Genomic DNA, 21,833 nt, shown 5'->3' on the forward strand with positions numbered 1-21,833 from the left:
CATGGGCGGTGTACCAGCTATATCTGTAGCTAATAAGTCGATGACATAAATGCACAACGGTCACCTTGGCATATCACGAGTAAAGCTCAATATCTCAACATTTGAACCATGCTCTTTCCTATTGGAGCGCAACAGGTGATAAAGTAGATAACATAAGGATAAAATCTAGTGATTTAATACAAATTTCCTTCTGGCTAGCATAGGTTGGAGACCTTAGCACCTGTTTACTTTGTCTCTGAGATACTCAATCACCCAATCCCATCTATCCTTTATTGAGCATGTAAAAAACATGGGAATGCCTAGGAGTCTGAAGACTTCTCCTTTTTTTTATTGCTTTGTAGCCTTTTTTGACCAAAAGATGAGGCAGAGGCTCTTAGTGCCAAAAATACCAAAATTTTAATAGTTGATTCTAGAGCCTGAAACTAGACATAAACATTGAGTGTAGTCTCATAACTCAGTGTAGACGCTACTGGAAATAGAAATAAAACAACATGTGCAACATCTACAAACAGAATACAGAGAACACAAATAGAAGAACACAACACTGCATAACTCTTTATTCTTGGAGCAATATTTCTCTCAACAACTACATAAAGAACAGAGATGAAATGCTAGTAATAGAATGCGTACAAGAACCGACTATCGGTTAGAGACCATTGAAGACTCAACCACTTGGAGGACTGCTGAACCGCTAATCATTGCAGCTAACCTACCCTCACACATCCATCATAGTCACTGCTACTAACCCGCATGGTTATGCAATAACACATGGCACTCACGGTAGACTGTGTGAATCCACAACAGATACCCATCAGGCTATGATAGATACAAATAGTGTATGTGCATCAGTGCAACAATCATTTTGGGCATAGCCTTGGTAGAGAACCAGGTCAGTAAGGTTATCTCAATCCTTCACTAAGTACACATGAACAGAAGCATCTCTTTACAAATCTATCCGGAATTTGAAAACAAAAATATCAAACTTTCATCAGTTATTAATGCCTATCTAAATGTCCTAGGCTGTCATCGCTTGCTTGTGTGATAGCAGACTGCACTATGGATGCTTTCTATCCTGCAAGGCCACCCAAATGCCATTGCCAGATCTCTACTCTTCATCCGAACTAGAAATGCATTGAACAGGTGCATCAATTACCCCACCAACCTTGCTTGGTCCCACATCATTGCATTCATGGCACTCCTACAATTGCTTTGTCGGTTCTGCCCCACTCGAGCTTGCATCCGTAGTTTCCAATTGCCTCCTCCACAACCAAATCTTCAACCTCTGATCTTGCTCCATATTCATCAGCCACTGCAAAGGATGCGTCTTTGACCAATCTACCGATTGATGCTTAGGCCATTGTTCAATAGGCAAAACCTCCTCAATCCATGCACCCTATGGAAATTCTTGTTGCCAGCACTCCTCTTGTGTAGCTGGCTAGTGGATTACCATAGGATCAAACGATGGAGGATCAGGTAACCTAGGAAACAAGGTTTGATAATTATTATAAAACTTTTCCAAAAAACGATCCACTTCATTCCACCTGACAAACTGAAAGAATGGGCACACATCTCTAACCAAAAACATAGAGAACGCCTTCAACCACTTTAGCACTTGAACTCTTTTGCCATGGTGAGCAACATATTCTATAATGCCTTCAGACAACTCTTCATACTTTGCATGCCAATCCTCCCCAGTAGGTACTGACTCCACAACTGCTCCTTTACCCTTATCCGCACTACCTCTCCCACCTATGGAATTACTAGAACTCATCAACCCAAAAATTGTTTGAAAATGAGGAGCACTTTGTGGTCCTGACCCTGCACTAGCACCTGCATCCCCATCCATTCTGGGTTGGTGTTGTTGTGAAACCATCTCCCGACATGCTTGCGGAACCATAGCATTGCACCAGCGTGCAAATTGTCTGTCCCATTCTACACAAACATCCCCTTGGAGAGCATCAAGGAGCGAACCCATCTGCTCCATATTGATGCTAACAGTACCAAGAAAAGCTTGCAACTACTCAACTAGTCCATCGGTAGTGTATTGGCATAACAATTCCTCTTGAATGTGAGAAACTTACTCCAAATGTAATTGCTGGAGTGGCCTCCAAGTGTGCTTTCGCAACCTACACCTGTGCTTCTAGAACTGCAACCCTATCTTCTAGTTGCTGCATTTGTGTCTATTGACTCTGCATGGCTTCATTCTCATTTCGCAATTGAATGACCTCAGATTCCAAACTGGCCACTCTTGAGCAATTGCTCCTTGTAGAACACTGTGTTGCAAGGCGAGCAAGCAACTGTGCACAAAACTGTAGCTGTACAATCATTGGATGCAATCGTAAAGACACTCCAACCGAGGGCACCAAAGAGACCACCCCAGGCTCAGAGACCACCGCCATTTCTTCTATTGTTGACACCCGCACTACTTCACACATTACCACCCCCACAGTATATGTTGTCATAGTGGTCATTGGCTGTGCGCTGAAGCTGCTTCGACAACCTCTGAGTGAGTGAGCCGCCAACTAGTGGACTGTTGAGATATCGAGCTCCACTCGAGATATGCCAGGGTGACCGTTGTGTACTTATGTCACCGACTTGTTAGCTGGAGATGCGGTTGGTACACCGCCCACGAATAATAGCTGGATGACAGCTATCCTTATCTACACTAGTTCGTGGCTCAGTTAGTATGCCACCTTAGTTAGTTGAGTTTAGTTTGAGACCCACATATAGGGTTCTTCTATTTTCTTTGTACTTGAGTTCTTTTGGCTTACACAACTAAGAAGAGGAAAACTGTTTTCAGCCTCCACCTTTGTGTGTATTCCCCCATTGTGCATGTGAGAAAGCCACAAGTGAGACTCCTTCCCTCTCTCCCACAATCTTCACATGGTATCAGAGCCTTTTTCGTGGTAAGGAGCTCAAGAAAGCAAACCAAGTTCGCAGTGTCCTGGTAAAAGGACCAGTGTTTCTTTCCTTTTTCGAGTTTGGGAGCAAATCTCTGCAGGTAGCACAGCCGAAAGTGCAAGAGTGCACTGTCTCAGATTGAGACGCCCTTCGCGGTGTGGCGAGAGGGATTATATGCTGCGGGTAAGGGCGATGCCCTGAGTGACTTTATTTTTCTGATTCGAGGTCATTTTGGGGCCCATTTTGGAGGCGGAAGTTCTCCGCAGGCACTCAGAAAAAGGCCCTGTTTTTGCTGTGCGACCACTATTCTGTGGGTCGGTGAAAAGTTGCCGCAGAAATTGTATCGTATGCCTGTGTGCAGAGATATTGGGAGTTGCAGATTCATGCTTGTTGCCTGTTGATGCAAAATTGTCACTAGGAAGTGACTGTGTGGTGAAATACCACTTTCGTCAGTTTTGCAGATCTGCCCGTGTGAGGCAAAAACTGTGTTCTTTGCAGTGACAGAATATTTTGCAGTGTTCTGTAATGGCATCTGATTCTCTTTCGCAGATTGTCACTGAAAAGCTTGACAAGAACAACTTCCAGGCATGGAAGTTCAGAATGACGAATTTCTTGATGGGAAAAGGCTATTGGGAATTCATTACAGGAAATGAAGAAGAACCTGTTCTTCCTAATGTTCCCAGTCAACAGGAAATGCAGGCATTCCAAGGATGGCATGAGAGAGCGAGGAAAGTTATGTACTGGCTGTCTATCAGCATTTCGGACTCCATGATTGTGCATATTCAGGATGCAAATACGCCAAAGGAGGCATGGGATACTTTGGCAAAAATGTACAACACAAATATGCAAGCCAGGAAAATGCAACTCAAACAGGAGTTGCACAATGTGCAGAGAGAAAATTTGAGCATAAATGACTACCACATGAAAGTGAAGAAAATTGCAGATGCACTTGCTTCCATTGGGTCACCAGTGGATGATGATGATTTGGTTTCTGTGACCTTGAATGGTCTAGGAAAGGATTATGCACAGTTCCGGACATCCATTGCCGTCCGTGAAAATTTTCCTGATTTTGAGGAGTTGATTGCTCTTCTAATTTCTGAAGAGCAGAGAAATGGGGGTGCATCTTCTTCAGCAGGAACTTCAAAAGAAACTGTCTTCTACTCAAATGCTGGCAAAGGTAGAGGCAGAGGTAGAGGAGGCCGATCTACAGGCCGTGGTAGAAATCAGAATATGCAGCAAACGCAAGAAAACCAGTCCTATGCAGGAGGACGTGGTAACTCTAGAGGCAGGGGGAGCCAAAGAGGCCGTGGTGGATGGCAGAGAGGCCAAAATGCAAACAGCAATGTTGAATGCTACTATTGTGGCAAAATGGGTCATATGGCTAAGGACTGCTATAAAAAGCAGAATGACATTATGAGTGAAAAATTGCAGCAAGGCAATTATGCATCTTCTAGTAGGCAGGGTGATGACAGAAATGAGCATCTATTTATGGTGCAGCATATGGCCAATTCTTTGACAAGTGCAGAAGAACAAAATGATGTGTGGTATGTTGACTCAGGTGCGTCAAACCACATGACAGGTCATGCAAAATGGAGGCAAGATGCAAGGAAGATGGAAAAGCCAGGATTTGTGGAGACTGGTGATGATAGTGCACATCCTATTGTGCAGATTGGCAAAATTCCTTTGTCTATGCAGGATGGGAAAAAGAAATACTTGTCTGATGTATTTCATGTCCCGAACATCACCAAGAACCTAGTTTCTGTTGGTCAGATGGTTGAGCAGGGCTTGCAGGTCAGATTTAATCCTCATGGATGCTTTGTTGAGGATATGAAAAATAATGGTCGCTTAATAGCAAAAGGAAAGAAAAAGGGCAGGATGTTTACGTTGGATGCAGACATGCCTGAATTGAGTGCAGCAATGTTTGCACATGGGACCGGTGTAGTTGCAGATATTGATATCTGGCACAAACGCATTGGTCATGTTAATATACAACGACTTAAATCAATGCAAGCCCAAAATATTGTTGCAGGATTGCCAAAATTCAAGGTTGCAGAAATGCACAAGATTTGTGAAGCCTGTCAATTTGGGAAACAGGCAAGGAAACCTTTTCCTAGGCATGTTCAAGAGAGTAAAAAGCCATTGGAATTAATCCACTCTGATGTGTGGACTACAAAAGCTGCATCTATTGGAGGCTGTCACTATTTTGTCACATTTATTGATGACTTCAGCAGAAACCTGTGGGTGTATTTTATGAAAAAGAAAAGTGAAGTGTTTGGGCACTTCAAAGCTTTCAAAGCTATGGTTGAAAAAGAAACAGGCCTGCAAATAAAATGCCTAAGTTCAGATGGAGGGGGAGAGTACCTCTCAAATGAGTTTGCAAGGTTCTTGCAGGAGCATGGTATAAAGCAGCAATATTCATGCAGTCATACCCCACAGCAAAATGGAATTGCAGAAAGAAAAAGCAGGCATATTGGAGAGGTATCTCGGGCTATGCTAAATGAAAAAGATCTACCAGATTATTATTGGGCTGAAGCAGTTGCTACAGCAGTCTATATAATGAACCGGACTCCCACTGCAGCAATACATGGCATGACGCCAGAGGAGATGTATACTGGTAGGAAACCAGATATTTCTCATTTGAAGATTTTTGGTTGCATTGCCTATGTCCATGTGCCAGATGAGCTGAGGTCCAAGTTGGATCCAAAAGCTGAGAAGTGTGTCTTTATTGGTTATTCTCTGCAGCAGAAAGGGTATAGATGCTATAACCCTTCTACACGTAAGTTCACAGTGAGCAGAGATGTTGTTTTTGATGAGATGAGCAGCTGGTATAAACCAGTAAATGTGATGATTGATGTAGATGCACAAAATGGTAATGCTGCACAGAATGCACAGCAGCAATCACAAAATATCAGTGGACCTGGAGTGTCCTCTACCAGTGGTTCACATACTTCACCATGGACAGGCAGATTGAGATCAGGAGAATCCCCTCAAAGCAATGCAGAGAGTGGTACGCAGGTATCACGAAAAGGGAAAGAGAAGGTAGATCAGCCCATGTATGATGTGAATGCAGGTCACTCTTGTGTGGATGGTGAATCCAGTGGCTCAGAACAGAGCCTTGATGATGAGTTGGGTATTCCTTCTATTGTTACACCTGGAGTAAGGAAGACCAGGGATGTTTTGAGAGCATCTGGAAGTGAGCCTATTTTGCGCAGGTCTACCAGGGTCAGGTATCCTGTGGATAGGCTGAAATATGATGGATTTACAGCCATTCACTATGCCTATATGGTCAAAGTGATACAGGAACCAGAACCCACTTCTTTTGAGCAAGACATGGGAAATGAAAAATGGGAGAAAGCCATGGATGAAGAAATGGATGCCTTGGATGCTAATGCTACATGGGAATTGGTGCCTTTGCCTAAAGACAAGAATGCAATTGGCTGTAAATGGGTTTATAAGATCAAGCACAATGCAGATGGTTCTGTGAATAGATACAAGGCAAGATTAGTTGTCAAGGGGTATGCACAGACATATGGCATTGATTATGAAGAAACTTTCAGCCCGGTTGCAAGGATGGCAACCGTAAGAGCAGCCATTGCTATGGCTGCATCAAAGGGATGGTCTTTACATCAGATGGATGTAAAGAATGCCTTCTTGCATGGTGATTTGCAAGAAGAGGTCTTTATGGAGCAGCCAGCAGGTTATGTTCATGCTACTCATCCTGAGTTTGTTTGCAGGTTGAAGAAAGCCTTGTATGGCTTGAAGCAAGCACCTAGAGCATGGTCTGACAAGATAGGACAGTATCTTGTCACTATTGGATTTCAGATTTCCAAGGCAGATTTCTCACTCTATGTGAGAAAAACAGAGAAAGGGATTATGCTGCTGGTCATTTATGTTGATGATTTGATCATCACAGGTGATAGTGATGAAGATATCCTTCATGTGAAAATGCTATTGAGGCAGAAGTTTGAGATGAAGGATTCGGGAGAGCTGTGTTATTTCTTGGGCATTGAGGTGATTAGATCACCAAGTGGGATACAGCTCTTGCAGAGGCAGTATGGATTGGACATGCTGTCCAAATATGGGATGATAGGCTGTAAGCCTATTTCAGTTCCTTTGGAGCAGAATGTGAAGCTGAGCACAGATGCAGGTGAGCTTCTGGAAGACCCTACTATGTACAGATGCATAGTAGGAAGTTTGATTTACATGACTATTACCAGGCCAGATTTGAGCTATGCTGTTGGGTTGGTAAGTCAGTTTATGCAGGCTCCAAGGAAACCGCATTTGGATGCGACGAGACGCATACTTAGGTATGTGAAGTCCACATTGCAGTATGGACTATTTTATGAGGCTGGGGTTCAGATACAGTTGCATGGATACACTGATGCTGATTGGGCTGGTAGCATTTCAGATAGACGATCTACCAGTGGATATGTGTTCTCTTTTGGGAGTGCTGCAGTCACTTGGAGCAGCAAGAAACAGCCTACAGTTGCCTTGTCGAGCACAGAGGCTGAGTACAGGGGTGCAGCAATGGCTGCATGTGAGGTAGCTTGGTTGCATAAGCTACTCTATGATATGCATCAGTCTACAGATGGGCCAGTTGTCATTTATTGTGACAACATGAGTAGTATACATTTGGCAAAGAACCCAGTCTTTCATGCCAGAACAAAGCACATTGAGGTGCATTATCACTATGTGCGGGAGAAGGTTTTACTAGGTCTTATTGATCTAGTTTATGTCAGCACAGAGGATCAGGTAGCTGACATATTCACGAAAGCATTGGGCGCAGAGAAGCTGCGCAAGTTCAGAGACCTGCTTGGTGTGCAGGATTTGGGATTGAGCTCGAGGGGGAGTGTTGAGATATCGACCTCCACTCGAGATATGCCAGGGTGACCGTTGTGTACTTATGTCACCGACTTGTTAGCTGGAGATGCGGTTGGTACACCGCCCACGAATAATAGGTGGATGACAGCTATCCTTATCTACACTAGTTCGTGGCTCAGTTAGTATGCCACCTTAGTTAGTTGAGTTTGGTTTGAGACCCACATATAGGGTTCTTCTATTTTCTTTGTACTTGAGTTCTTTTGGCTTACACAACTAAGAAGAGGAAAACTGTTTTCAGCCTCCACCTTTGTGTGTATTCCCCCATTGTGCATGTGAGAAGGCCACAAGTGAGACTCCTTCCCTCTCTCCCACAATCTTCACATGGACTACCTCCAAAAACACCCATCTCAGTGGACACAGGTGCTATTGACACTGTCACCCTTTCTGCCATGACTGGTGGGGGAGATAAATGCATGACACTGATTTGGGTTGAAGCCACCCCACTGTGGAACAAACTCTTGAGTCCCACCTACATGAGGAGTAAGGGGCGCAAGAGAAGAAACCACACCTTGAGTGATACAAGGCCCTTGAAATTTTTGCTTCTTGGGTGCTCGACCAGCTGAACCTTTAGCCTCCTCTTGCAAAGGTCCTTCGGGCTCCAAGGTAAGAATTAATGCAATATTCCATCGAGGTGCAGTAGACTGAAGCTGTAAAGAGAACAAAATCTCCAAAATCTGGCCAATCTTTGAGTTCACATTGCTTCTTATCAATCGTCATCACCACCCTCCAAGCCTTTGCATGTATGTGCTTCTTTAGAACACGTGCCCAAGGCAGTGCTTGCTGCTCAGCTATTGCGATCATCCCTCGAGACTGGGGAGTGACATGTAAGTCTCTGGTCTTTTTGTGACCAAAGACCGGGGAGTGAACGTGTAAGTCTTTGGTCATAAAAAGACCAAAGACTTACATGATCACTCCCCGGTCTCGAGGGATGATCGTGGTAGCTGAGCAATGAGTAGTGCCTTGGGAACATAAGTCTTTGGTCATAAAAAGACCAAAGACATACATGATTACTCCCCGGTCTTGAGGGATGATCGTGGTAGCTGAGTAGCACGTAGTGCCTTGGGCACGTGTTCTAAAGGAGCCCATATGTGCAAAGGCTCAGAGGGTGGTGACGGCGGTTGATAATCTGGGCTAAACTCAAATATTGGCTAGATTTATGAGATTTTATTCCCTTTACAGCTTGACTGTACCGCGTCTCGATAGAATACTGCATTAATTCTTACTGATTGTGTAATTATGTGCTTGTAAAAGGACCGACTCAAGAAACTCTATAGGCCAAAAATGTGGGCGTAGATGGCTTCTTCTCAAGTTCAACTTCTCTTCTCCCTTCTTTCTTTCTCTGTTCTCCCACTCCTATCTGGGCTAAACTCCATGGCCTAGACTAGGGGGTTATAGATTCTAGCTTGGAGTCGCCATCAAGCTGGTCTTACTCAGTAAGAACTTTAGGAGCTCCCCCCTAGTTGTTTCTCACCTTTAGGCGAAGTTTTGCCAGGCTGCTACTCTAGATTGGTTTTTTCATAGACAAAGAATCAAGCATAACTTTTCGAGGTTTGCTGCGATTACTTCAAAGTAAAAAGCAATTTTGTTCTTAGAAGTTTAGCTATATTTTTTCCTTCTGGGTCAAAGTTAGATTCTATTTAGTTGCATGATATCAGCGTTGCAAATAGGGGGGTCTAGGTAGTCTATCATTTTTTCAATGAGTGATAGAAAAGCAGAAAAGCAACCTTCCTATGTTGCAACAATAGCATCATCTTTGCCCAATACTAGGCAGAATGAAGTCATCCTCCTTCTTCAATAGTTGGTTCTCCTTCTCAAGAAGAAGGAGAATAGTGAGCTATAAGATAGTTTCTAGAAGCTAGAAGAGAGAGAGAAAATTGTTGAGCTCAAACTCAACAATCCTATCCCTAATGTAGTTTTAGGTGAGGAGCTAGTCTCTACTCATATGGAAGAGTTGCAAAAGAAGCTTATGAGAGAGATTCAAGAGAATTTCAAAGGAGAGATAAAGAACTCTTTAGGTACACAAGTCCAAAAGGAAGTAAAGGAGCAAGCTGAAAGGCAGCTCAACTCAAAGAAAATAAGGATTGGAGGACTACCAAACAACTGGAATGTAGCAGAAGACAGTGGGAGTGAGACCTTCAAAAAACTCAGCAAATCTCTACCAGGAATTGTGACTTGGGAGATGTAGAATTTGACATTGGATAGGAAGGAGCTCACGCAGTTCTCACTTTTGGAACAAGAGAGGAAAGAATATAGATCCTTAGACAGTCTAACAAGTTGAAATGACTTCCAATGTGGATTGCAGAGGAACTTACAAAAACTCAGTTGAAGAGCAAAGCTTCAGAGCTTGCAAAGGTGAAGGTGGCTACAAAGGAAGGCAAATGGGTTGTCTACTAAGAAGGCAAGGCATTGATCAAAGACTTCAAAGAAAAACCAATAGACCCTCAGTCTATAACTGATGTATGATCTTCTTTTTCTCTCCCTTTTTCAATTTTGATTTCTCAGATGTATTGGTAGAACCAGTTGTAATTCGAAATTTATGTGATTATCAGTCTCTTGAGACATAAGATAAAAAACAACTACTTTTTTACGCCCAAAAAAAAAAAAGACCAACTCAAGGATCTAGTGATACAGGTCGCGAACTTGAACATCCTTGCATGAACTGATCTTATACTCCCCTTTAGAAGGGGTCCCAAACTGAGCCAACATTAACTTTGTTGAACAAGTCGGCTGCACAAACAATCCACCATCCATCAACAAATACAATCGTTGATAGATCAACTAAATGGTCAGCTCCCAATGCTCATCCAAAAACTCCACCGCTGATCCCATTGCTAGGTGCTACTAGTAGCAAAGCGCCTACATTGCTGGGTGCACATTCACCCTCATGCAATCGATGCTGCCAAAGCTCTGAATTTATAGATGTTGAAGACGAGCATCAATAGATTGAGAATCAATATAAACCAATAGGATGAAAGGCCGAAACCATGCATGTGCCATCACCATAGAGATGCAAAGAAGAAGGAAGCAAAGAGCACTAGCTGTAGAGAAGGGCTGAAAGTCAAAGGAGCTCAAGAGAACTGCAAGTACGATCAGGAATAACAAGCACACAACTGGTACATGCAAACAAATGCCCAAGAATTGCAATCTAGATTGCCAATACCCTACCGTGACAATAGGTTGTTGCATGGCAACTTGTATAGGACCTCACAGAAGGCTTCTATCATCATGCATCAAACCCTTCTGCCACATGTCTTCATGTGATTGCTCCACCGCCTCCACCTTAACCCAAGAAAGCTGTGCCTCATTAGATATCATAAATGGGCACTGAAGACTACCATCATGATATCAAAGCACGAGCTCTCTCTTGGACATGATTTGTTTCTCAGATCTATCTATTCTCTCTCCACATCCACATCACATTGTTCCCTCTCCACACACTGTTTTGTCTCCAAGACCTCTCCACTATGAATCAATGTGCACGGTTGCATCATTACTAGCATTCTCTTGGGACATCATCAAAATGAGAGGTTTGCACCTTTCTATTTAGCTTACCGCTATTTCCTTGTGTGGTGAAACTCCACGCCAAAGACCTCTCAATTTTTATATGTTTTCAAACCTCTCGCTTCTTTTAAGCTTACCGCTATTTCCTTGTGTATTGAACTCCATGCCAGAGACCTGAGCTTCAAAGGCATTTTGGCAGAAAACGCTGAAAATGCAAGCATGCAAAAAATGTGGTAAGAGAGTGTTTAGTGCATTGACAAGTGATGATATTTTATTGGAACCGTTGTTTGTATTTGGCTCTTTCTAGCATAGTTGTGTGCTTCTGATGCTAGATGAATTTGGGCACAACTAAAAGCACCTAAAAGCTTCTAGTTGAAGGCACACACATTGCAAAAATTAAGAGTAGAATGGTGGATCAGTAGACTTTACAAAATATGAGAGTGTGATGAGTCCATCAACAAGATAACTGAGAACCTTGAGCTGGATGTGGCTTGGCTTGTGCTCATTTGAAGATATTAGACCATGTGACTCAAAATTGCTACACTTTAGGTTGCTTCTACTATTTTGGTTTTCTGGTTCTCTTGGATGACTACCCTGTATGGCCTGTTGAGATATCGAGCTCCACTCATGATATGCCAGGGTGACCATTGTGCATTTGTGTCACCGATTTGTTGGCTGCAGATGCAATTGGTACATCACCCATGAATAATAGCTGGATGACAGCTATCTTTATGTACTCTAGTTAGTGGCTCAGTTAGTATGCCACCTAGTTTAGTTGAGTTTGGTTTGAGACCGGGTTCATCTATTCCTTTTGTACTTAGAGAGATTTCTTTTGGTTTTCACAACTAAGAAGAGGAAAACTATTTTCATCCTCCACCTTTGTGTGTATTCCCCCATTGTGTATGTGAGAAAGCTGCAAGTGAGACTCCTTACTTCTCTCCCACTCTCTTCACATGGTATCAGAGCTCAGTTCATGGTCGGAGCTCGATTCATGGTAAGGATCTCAAGAAAGCAAACCAAACTCGCAATGTCTTGGTAAGAGGATCAGTGTTGCTTTCCTTTTTCGAGTTTGGGAGCAAATCTCTGTTGGTAGCACAGCCGAAAAGTGCAAGAGTGCACTGTCTCAAATTGGGACGCCCTTTGCAGTGTGGCGAGAGGGTAGTATATGTTGCGGATTTGGGCAAAGCCCTAGGTGACATTATTTTTTTGATTTGAGGCCATTTCAAGGCCCATTTTCGTGGTGGAAGTTTTTCACATGCACTCAGAAAAGTGCCCTATTTTTGCTGTGCGACCACTGTTCTTCAGGTCAATGAAAAGTTGTCACAGAAATTGCATCATATGCCTATGTGCAGAGATATTGGGAGTGACAGAATCATTCTTATTGCCTGTTGATGCAAAATCATCACTAGGAAGTGACTATGTGGTCAAATACCACTTTCATCAGTTTTGCACATTTTCCCTTGTGAGGTAAAAGTTGTGTTCTTTGCAGTGACAGAGTATTTTTGTAGTGTTCTGTAATAGCGTTTGATGCTCTTTCACAGATAGTCACTAAAAAGCTTGACAAGAACAACTTCCCAGCATGGAAGTTTAGAATGACGAATTTCCTTAAGGAAAAAGGCTATTGGGAGTTCATTACTAGAGTTGAACAAGAACCAGTTATTCCTAATGTTCCCAATCAACAAGAGTTGCAGGCATTTAAAGGATGGCATGAGAGAGCTAGAAAAGTTATGTACTAGCTGTCTATCAGTATTTCAGATTCTATGGTTGTGCATATTCAGGATGCAAGCACGCCGAAGGAGGCATGGGATACTTTGACAAAAATGTATAGCACAAATACGAATGACGAATTTCCTTAAGGAAAAAGGCTATTGGGAGTTCATTACTAGAGCTGAACAAGAACCAGTTATTCCTAATGTTCCCAATCAACAAGAGTTGCAGGCATTTAAAGGATGGCATGAGAGAGCTAGAAAAGTTATGTACTGGCTGTCTATCAGTATTTCAGATTCTATGATTGTGCATATTCAGGATGCAAGCACGCCGAAGGAGGCATGGGATACTTTGACAAAAATGTATAGCACAAATACGCAAGCTAGGAAAATGCGGCTTAAGCAAGAGTTGCATAATGTGCAAAGAGAAAATATGAGCATCAATGACTACCACATGAAGGTGAAGGAGATTGCAGATGCACTTGCTTCCATTGAGTCGCTAGTGGAAGGTGATGATTTGGTTTCTGTGACCTTGAATGGTCTTGGAAAGAATTATGCACAATTCTGGACATCCATTGCCATGCGTGAGAATTTTCTTGATTTTGGGAGTTGATTGCTCTTCTAATTTCTGAAGAGCAGAGAAATGGTGGTGCATCTTCTTCAGGAGGAACTTCAAAAGAAGATGTCTTCTACTCAAATGCTGGAAGAGGTAGAGGCAGAGGTAGAGCACGATCTAGAGGCTATGGCAGAAATCAGAATATGCAGCAAATTCAAGAAAACCAATCCTATGGAGGAGGACGTGGTAACCTTAGAGGCAGGGGGAGCCAAAGAGGTCATGGTGGACAGCAGAGAGGCCAAAATGCAAACAGCAATGTTGAATGCTACTACTGTGGTAAAATGGGTCATATGGCTAAGGACTGCTACAAAAAGCAGAATGACATCATGAATGGAAAATTGCAACAAGGCAATTATGCATCCTCTAGTAGACAGGGTGATGACAGAAATGAGCATTTGTTTATGGTGCAGCACATGACCAATTCTGTGACAAGTGCAGAAGAAAGCAATGATGTGTGGTATGTTGACTCAGGTGCCTCAAACCACATGACATGTCATGCAGAATGGATGCACGATGCAAAGAAAATGGAAAGACTAGAATTTGTGGAGATTGGTGGTGATACTGCACATCCTATTGTGCAGATTGGCAAAATTCCTTTGTCTATGCAGGATGCAAAAAAGAAATATCTGTCTGATGTATTTCATGTCATGAATATCACCAAGAACCTGGTTTCTATTGGTCAAATGGTTGAGTACGGCTTGCAGGTCAGATTTAATCCTCATGGATGCTTTGTTGAGGATATGAAAAATAAAGGTCGCTTGATAGCAAAAGGGAAGAAGAAGGGCAAGATGTTTACATTGGATGCGGACATGCACGAATTGAGTGCAGCAATGTTTGCACATGGGACTGATGTAGTTGTTGATATTGATATCTGGCATAAATGCATTGGTCATGTTAATGTACAACGACTTAAATTAATGCTTGCCAAAAAAATTGTTGCAAGGATTGCCTAAGTTCAAGGTTGCAGAAATGCATAAGGTATGTGAAGCCTATCAATGTGGAAAATAGGCAAGGAAACCATTTCCTAGACATGTTCAAGAGAGTAAGAGGCCATTGGAATTAATCCACACTGACGTGTGGACTACTAAAGCTGCATCTATTGGAGGTTGTCATTATTTTGTCACTTTTATTGATGACTATAGCAAAAAAGTTTGGGCATATTTTATGAAAAATAAAAGTGAAGTGTTTGGGCATTTCAAAGCTTTTAAAGCTATGGTTGAGAAAGAAACAGTCCTGCAAATAAAATGCCTAAGGTCAAATGGAGGGGGAGAGTACCTCTCAAATGAGTTTGCAAGGTTCCTACAGGAGCATGGCATAAAGCAGCAATATTCATGCAGTCATGCCCCACAACAAAATGGACTTGCCAAAAGGAAAAGCAAGCATATTGGAGAGGTATTTTGTGCCATCCTCAACGAGAAAGACCTGACAAATTATTATTGGGCTGAAGCAGTTGCTACAGCAATCTACATAATGAATAAGACTCCCACTGCAGCAATACATGGCATGATGCCAGAGGATAGGTATACTGATAGGAAACCAAATATCTCTCATTTGAAAGTTTTTGGTTGCATTGGTTCATGTGCCAGATGAGTTGAGATTCAAGTTGAGATCCAAAAGCTGAGAAGTGCATCTTTATTGGTTATTCTCTGTAGTAGAAAGAGTATAGATGCTATAACCCTTCTACTCGTAAGTTTACAGTGAGCAGAGATGTTGTTTTTTATGAGATGAGCAGCTGGTATAAACCAATGAATGTGATTGATGATGTAGACGCACAAAATGGTAATGCTACATAGAATTCACAGTAGCAATCACAAAATATTAGTGGACCTGTAGTGTCCTCTAGTAGTGGTTCACGTACTTTGCCATGGACAAGGAGATTGAGATCAAGAGAATCTCCTCAAAGCAATGCAGATAGTGGTATGCAAGTATCACAAATGGGAAAAGAGAAACTAGATCAGCCCATGGTTGACGTGAATGCAGGTCACTCTTATGTGGATGGTGAATCCAGTGGCTCAAAATAGAGCCTTGATGATGAGTTGAGTATTCCTTGTGTTGTTACACTTGGAGTAAGAAAGACAAGGGATGTTTTGAGAGCACCTAGTAGTGAGCCTATTTTGTCCAGGTCTACCAAAGTTAAGTAGAACCCACTTCTTTTGAGCAAGCCATGGGAAAAGAAAAATGGGAGAAATAAATGGATGAAGAAATGGATGCCTTGGAAGCAAATGCTACATGGGAATTGGTGCCTTTGCCTAAAGACAAGAATGCAATTGGCTGCAAGTGGGTTTATAAGGTGAAGCACAATGCAAATGGTTCTGTGAGCAGATATAAGGCAAGAATAGTTGTCAAGGGGTATGCACACACATATGGCATTGATTATGAAGAAACATTCACTCTGGTTGCAAGGATGGCAATTGTAAGAATAGTCATTACTATGGCTGCATCGAAGGGATGGTCTTTACATCAGATGGATGTAAAGAATGCCTTCTTGCATGGTGATTTGCAAGAAGAGGTCTATATGGAGTAGCTACCAGGTTATGCACATGCTGTTCACCCTAAGTTTGTTTGCAGGTTGAAGAAAGCATTGTATGGCTTGAAGCAAGCACCCAGAGCATGGTCTGTCAAGATAGGATAGTATCTTGTCACTATTGGTTTTGAGATTTCCACGGCATATTTCTCACTTTATGTGAGAAAAACAGAGAAATGTATTATGCTACTTGTCATTTATGTTGATGATTTGATCATCACAAGTGATAGTGAGGAAGATATCCTTCATGTGAAAATGCTATTTAAGTAGAAGTTTGAGATGAAGGATTTGGGAGAGCTACGTTACTTCTTGGGCATTGAGATGATTAGATCCACAAGTGGGATATGGCTCTTGCAGAGGTAGTATGGATTGGACATGCTATCCAAATATGCGATGACACGTTGTAAGCCTATTTCAGTTCCTTTGGAGTAGAATGTGAAGCTCAGCGTAGATGCAGGTGAGCTTCTTGCACACCCTACTATGTATAGACGCATAGTAGGAAGTTTGATTTATATGACTATTACCAGGCCAAATTTGAGCTATGCTGTTGGGTTGGTAAGTTAGCAGGCTCTAAGGAAACCACATTTGGATGCGGTTAGACGCATACTGAGGTATGTGGCCCACATTACAGTATGGACTATTTTATGAGACTAGGGTTCAAATACAGTTGCATGGATACATTGCTAATTGGGCTAGTAGTATTTCTGATAGACGATCTACTAGTGGATATGCGTGCCCTTTTGGGAGTGTTGCGGTCACTTGGAGTAGCAAGAAATAGCCTATAGTTGCCTTATCGAGCATAGAGGCTGAGTATAGGGGTGCAGCAATGGCTGCATGTGAGGTAGCTTGGTTGCGTAAGCTACTTTATGATATGAATGGGCCAGGTGTCATTTATTATGACAACATGAGTAGTATACACTTGGCAAGTAACCCAGTCTATCATGCTAGAGCAAAGCACATTGAGGTGCATTATCACTATGTGCGGGAGAAAGTTCTAGTAGGTTTAATCGATCTGGTTTATGTTAGCATAGAGGATCAGGTAGTTGACATATTCACGAAGGCATTGGGTGCAGAGAAGCTGCACAAGTTCAGAGACCTACTTGGTGTGCAAGAATTGGGATTGAGATCGAGGGGGAGTGTTGAGATATCAAGCTCCACTCGTGATATGCCAGGGTGACCATTGTGCATTTATGTCACAGCTGCAGATGCAGTTGGTACACTGCCCATGAATAATAGCTGGATGACAACTATCTTTATGTACTCTAGTTAGTGGCTGAGTTAGTATGCCACCTAGGTTAGCTGAGTTTGGTTTAAGACCCACATATAGGGTTCATCTATTCCTTTTGTACTTAGAGATAGTTCTTTTGGTTTTCACAACTAAGAAGAGGAAAACTGTTTTTAGGCTCAACCTTTGTGTGTATTCCCCCATTGTGTATGTGAGAAAGTTGCAAGTGACACTCCTTACTTCTCTCCCACTCTCTTCACATGGCCTGTGTACTAAATGTTATGACCACTTAGGAATTATAAATACAAATATTGTAATTTCTCTGCAAAAGAAAAAAGGATTGCTCAGAAACTATTGCAACTATACAATCGTGGGGAGCTTGTTTCTGCTTTGGCTATTTTTGTTGCACAAATGCATACCAAGATGAACCTATGCACTCTGTGTCATTTTGGTGGCTCACTAGAATGTGGGACATGCAAATAGGCTCTTATCAAGGAGTATGAGGCAAAGAGAAAGTGCGAATACTGGCTTAAGGTGAAGCTGCAAGCAAACTCTATGGACTTGAATGTTGCAAAGCGTCAGAAGATTTCTCTTGATGTTGTGAGGTACTTCATGTGAAGATAGTGGGAGAGAGGGAAGGAGTCTCACTTGCGGCTTTCTCACATGCACAATGGGGGAATACACACAAAGGTGGAGGCTGAAAACAGTTTTCCTCTTCTTAGTTGTGAAAGCCAAAAGAACTCTAGTACAAAGAAATAGAAGAACCCTATATGTGGGTCTCAAACCAAACTCAACTAACTAAGGTGGCATACTAACTGAGCCACGAACTAGTGTAGATAAGGATAGCTGTCATCCAGCTATTATTGGTGGGCGGTGTACCAACCGCATCTGTAGCTAACAAGTCGGTGACATAAATGCACAACAGTCACCCTGGCATATCATGAGTGGAGCTCGATATCTCAGCACTCCCCCTCGAGCTCAATCCCAATTCCTGCACACCAAGCAGGTCTCTGAACTTGCAGAGCTTCTCTGCGCCCAATGCCTTTGTGAATATGTCAGCTACCTGATCCTCTGTGCTGACATAAACTAGATCAATAAGACCTAGTAAAACTTCTCCCACACATAGTGATAATGCACCTCAATGTGCTTTGGTCTAGCATGATAGACTGGGTTATTTGCCAAGTGTATATTGCTCATGTTGTCATAATAAATGACAGCTGGCCCATCTGTAGACTGATGCATATCATAGAGTAGCTTATGCAACCAAGCTACCTCACATGCAGCCATTGCTGCACCCTTGTATTCAGCCTCTGTGCTCGACAAGGCAACTGTAGGCTATTTCTTGCTGCTCCAAGTGACTGCAGCACTCCCAAAAGAGAACACATATCCACTGGTAGATCGTCTATCAGAAATACTACCAGCCCAGTGTATCCATGCAACTTTATCTGAACCCCAGCCTCATAAAATAGTCCATACTGCAATGTGGACTTCACATACCTGAGTATGCGTCTAGCCGCATCCAAATGCGGTTTCCTTGGAGCCTGCATAAACTGACTTACCAATCCAATAGCATAGCTTAGATCTGGCCTGGTAATGGTCATATAAATCAAACTTCCTACTATGCATCTGTACATAGTAGGGTCTTCCAAAAGCTCACCTGCATCTGTGCTCAGCTTCACATTCTGCTCCAAAGGAATTGAAATAGGCTTACAGCCTGTCATCCCATATTTGGACAGCATGTCCAATCCATACTGCCTCTGCAAGAGCTGTAAACAAATTACAAACAAACTCAGGATGAATAGCATGAACATAACCTGCTGGCTGCTCCATAAAGACCTCTTCTTGCAAATCACCATGCAAGAAGGCATTCTTTACATCCATCTGATGTAAAGACCATCCCTTTGATGCAGCCATAGCAATGGCTGCTCTTACGGTTGCCATCCTTGCAACCGGATTGAAAGTTTCTTCATAATCAATGCCATATGTCTGTGCATACCCCTTGACAACTAATCTTGCCTTGTATCTATGCACAAAACCATCTGCATTGTGCTTGATCTTATAAACCCACTTACAGCCAATTGCATTCTTTTCTTTAGGCAAAGACACCAATTCCCATGTAGCATTTGCATCCAAGGCATCCATTTCTTCATCCATGGCTTTCTCCCATTTTTCATTTCCCATGGCTTGCTCAAAATAAGTGGGTTCTGGTTCTTGTATCACTTTGACCATATAGGCATAGTGAATGGCTATAAATCCATCATATTTTAGCCTATCCACAGGATACCTAACCCTGGTAGACCTACGCAAAATAGGCTCACTTCGAGGTGCTCTCAAAACATCCCTGGTCTTCCTTACTCCAGGTGTAATAACAGAAGGAATACCCAACTCATCATCAATGCTCTGTTCAGAGCCACTGGATCTCGGGGGGTCACTCATCATATGTAACCCTATCACGTGAGTTCAACAAAAGGATATTTTTTATTTCTAAAATTTACAAAAATAAATATACATAAGGGACTATTTAAAATAGTTTTGGAAAAATTTATAGATTTGTATAGAAAAGGGGTACATTTTATTGATGAAAAAGTTTACAGATAAGGGATTTTAAATTTAGGCCTTGAACGCACATGATATAGAGGGTTTATACATAGTGACCCCCTTGAGCACTGGATTCCCCATCCACATAAGAGTGACCTGCATTCACATCAAACATGGGCTGATCTACCTTCTCTTTTCCTTTTCGTGATACCTGCATACCACTCTCTGCATTGCTTTGAGGAGATTCTCTTGATCTCAATTTGCCTATCCATGGCGAAGTATGTGAACCATTGCTAGAGGACACTCTAGGTCCACTAATATTTTGTGATTGTTGCTGTGAATTCTGTGCAGCATTACCATTTTGTGCATCTACATCAATCATTACATTTACTGGTTTATACCAGCTGCTCATCTCATCAAAAACAACATCTCTGCTCACTGTGAACTTTTGTGTAGAAGGGTTATAGCATCTATACCCTTTCTGCTGCAGATAATAACTAATAAAGACGCACTTCTCAGCTTTTGGATCCAACTTGGACCTCAACTCATATGGCACATGGACATAGGCAATGCAACCAAAAATTTTCAAATGAGAAATATCTGGTTTCCTACCAGTATATATCTCCTCTGGCGTCATGCCATGTATTGCTGCAGTGGGAGTCCTGTTCATTATATAAACTACTGTAGCAACTGCTTCAGCACAATAATAATCTGGTAGATATTTTTCATTTAGCATGGCTCGAGATACCTCTCCAATATGCCTGTTTTTCCTTTTTGCAATTCCATTTTGCTATGGGGTATGACTGCATGAATATTGTTGCTTTATGCCATGCTCCTGCAGGAACCTTGCAAACTCATTTGAGAGGTACTCTCCCCCTCCATCTGACCTTAGGCATTTTATTTGCAGGCCTGTTTCTTTTTCAACCATAGCTTTGAAAGCTTTGAAGTGCCCAAACACTTCACTTTTCTTTTTCATAAAGTACACCCAAAGTTTTCTGCTAAAGTCATCAATAAATGTGACAAAATAGTGACAGCCTCCAATAGATGCAGCTTTAGTAGTCCACACATCAGAGTGGATTAATTCCAATGGCTTTTTACTCTCTTGAACATGCCTAGGAAAAGGTTTCCTTGCCTATTTCCCAAATTGACAGGCTTCACAAACCTTGTGCATTTCTGCAACCTTGAATTTAGGCAATCTTGCAACAATATTTTAGGCTTGCATTGATTTAAGTCGCTGTATATTAACATGACCAATGCGTTTGTGCCAGATATCAATATCTGCAACTACACCGGTCCCATGTGCAAACATTGCTGCACTCAATTCAGGCATGTCCGCATCCAGCGTAAACATCCTGCCCTTCTTCTTTCCTTTTGCTATCAAGCGATCATTATTTTTTATATCCTCAACAAAGCATCCATGAGGATTGAATCTGACCTGCAAGCCCTGCTCAACCATTTGACCAATAGAAACCAGGTTCTTGGTGATGTTCGGGACATGAAATACATCAGACAAGAATTTCTTTTTCCCATCCTGCATAGACAAAGGAATTTTGCCAATCTGCACAATAGGATGTGCACTATCATCACCAGTCTCCACAAATCCTGGTTTTTCCATTTTCCTTGCATCCTGCATCCATTCAGCATGACCTGTCATGTGGTTTGACACACCTGAGTCAACATACCACACATCATTGCTTTCTTCCGCACTTGTCACAGAATTTGTCATATGCTGTACCATAAACAAATGCTCATTTCTGTCATCAACCTGTCTACTAGAGGATGCATAATTGCCTTGCTGCAGTTTTCCATTCATAATGTCATTCTGCTTTCTATAGCAGTCCTTAGCCATATGACCCATTTTGCCACAATAGTAGCATTCAACATTGCTGTTTGCATTTTGGCCTCTCTGCCATCCACCATGGCCTCTTTGGCTCCCCCTGC

The sequence above is a fragment of the Dipteris shenzhenensis genome, chromosome 2 (genome assembly GCF_047967505.1).
Source record: "Dipteris shenzhenensis isolate YYH24624 ecotype China chromosome 2, Dip_SZ_1.0, whole genome shotgun sequence".
NCBI lineage: Eukaryota > Viridiplantae > Streptophyta > Polypodiopsida > Gleicheniales > Dipteridaceae > Dipteris > Dipteris shenzhenensis.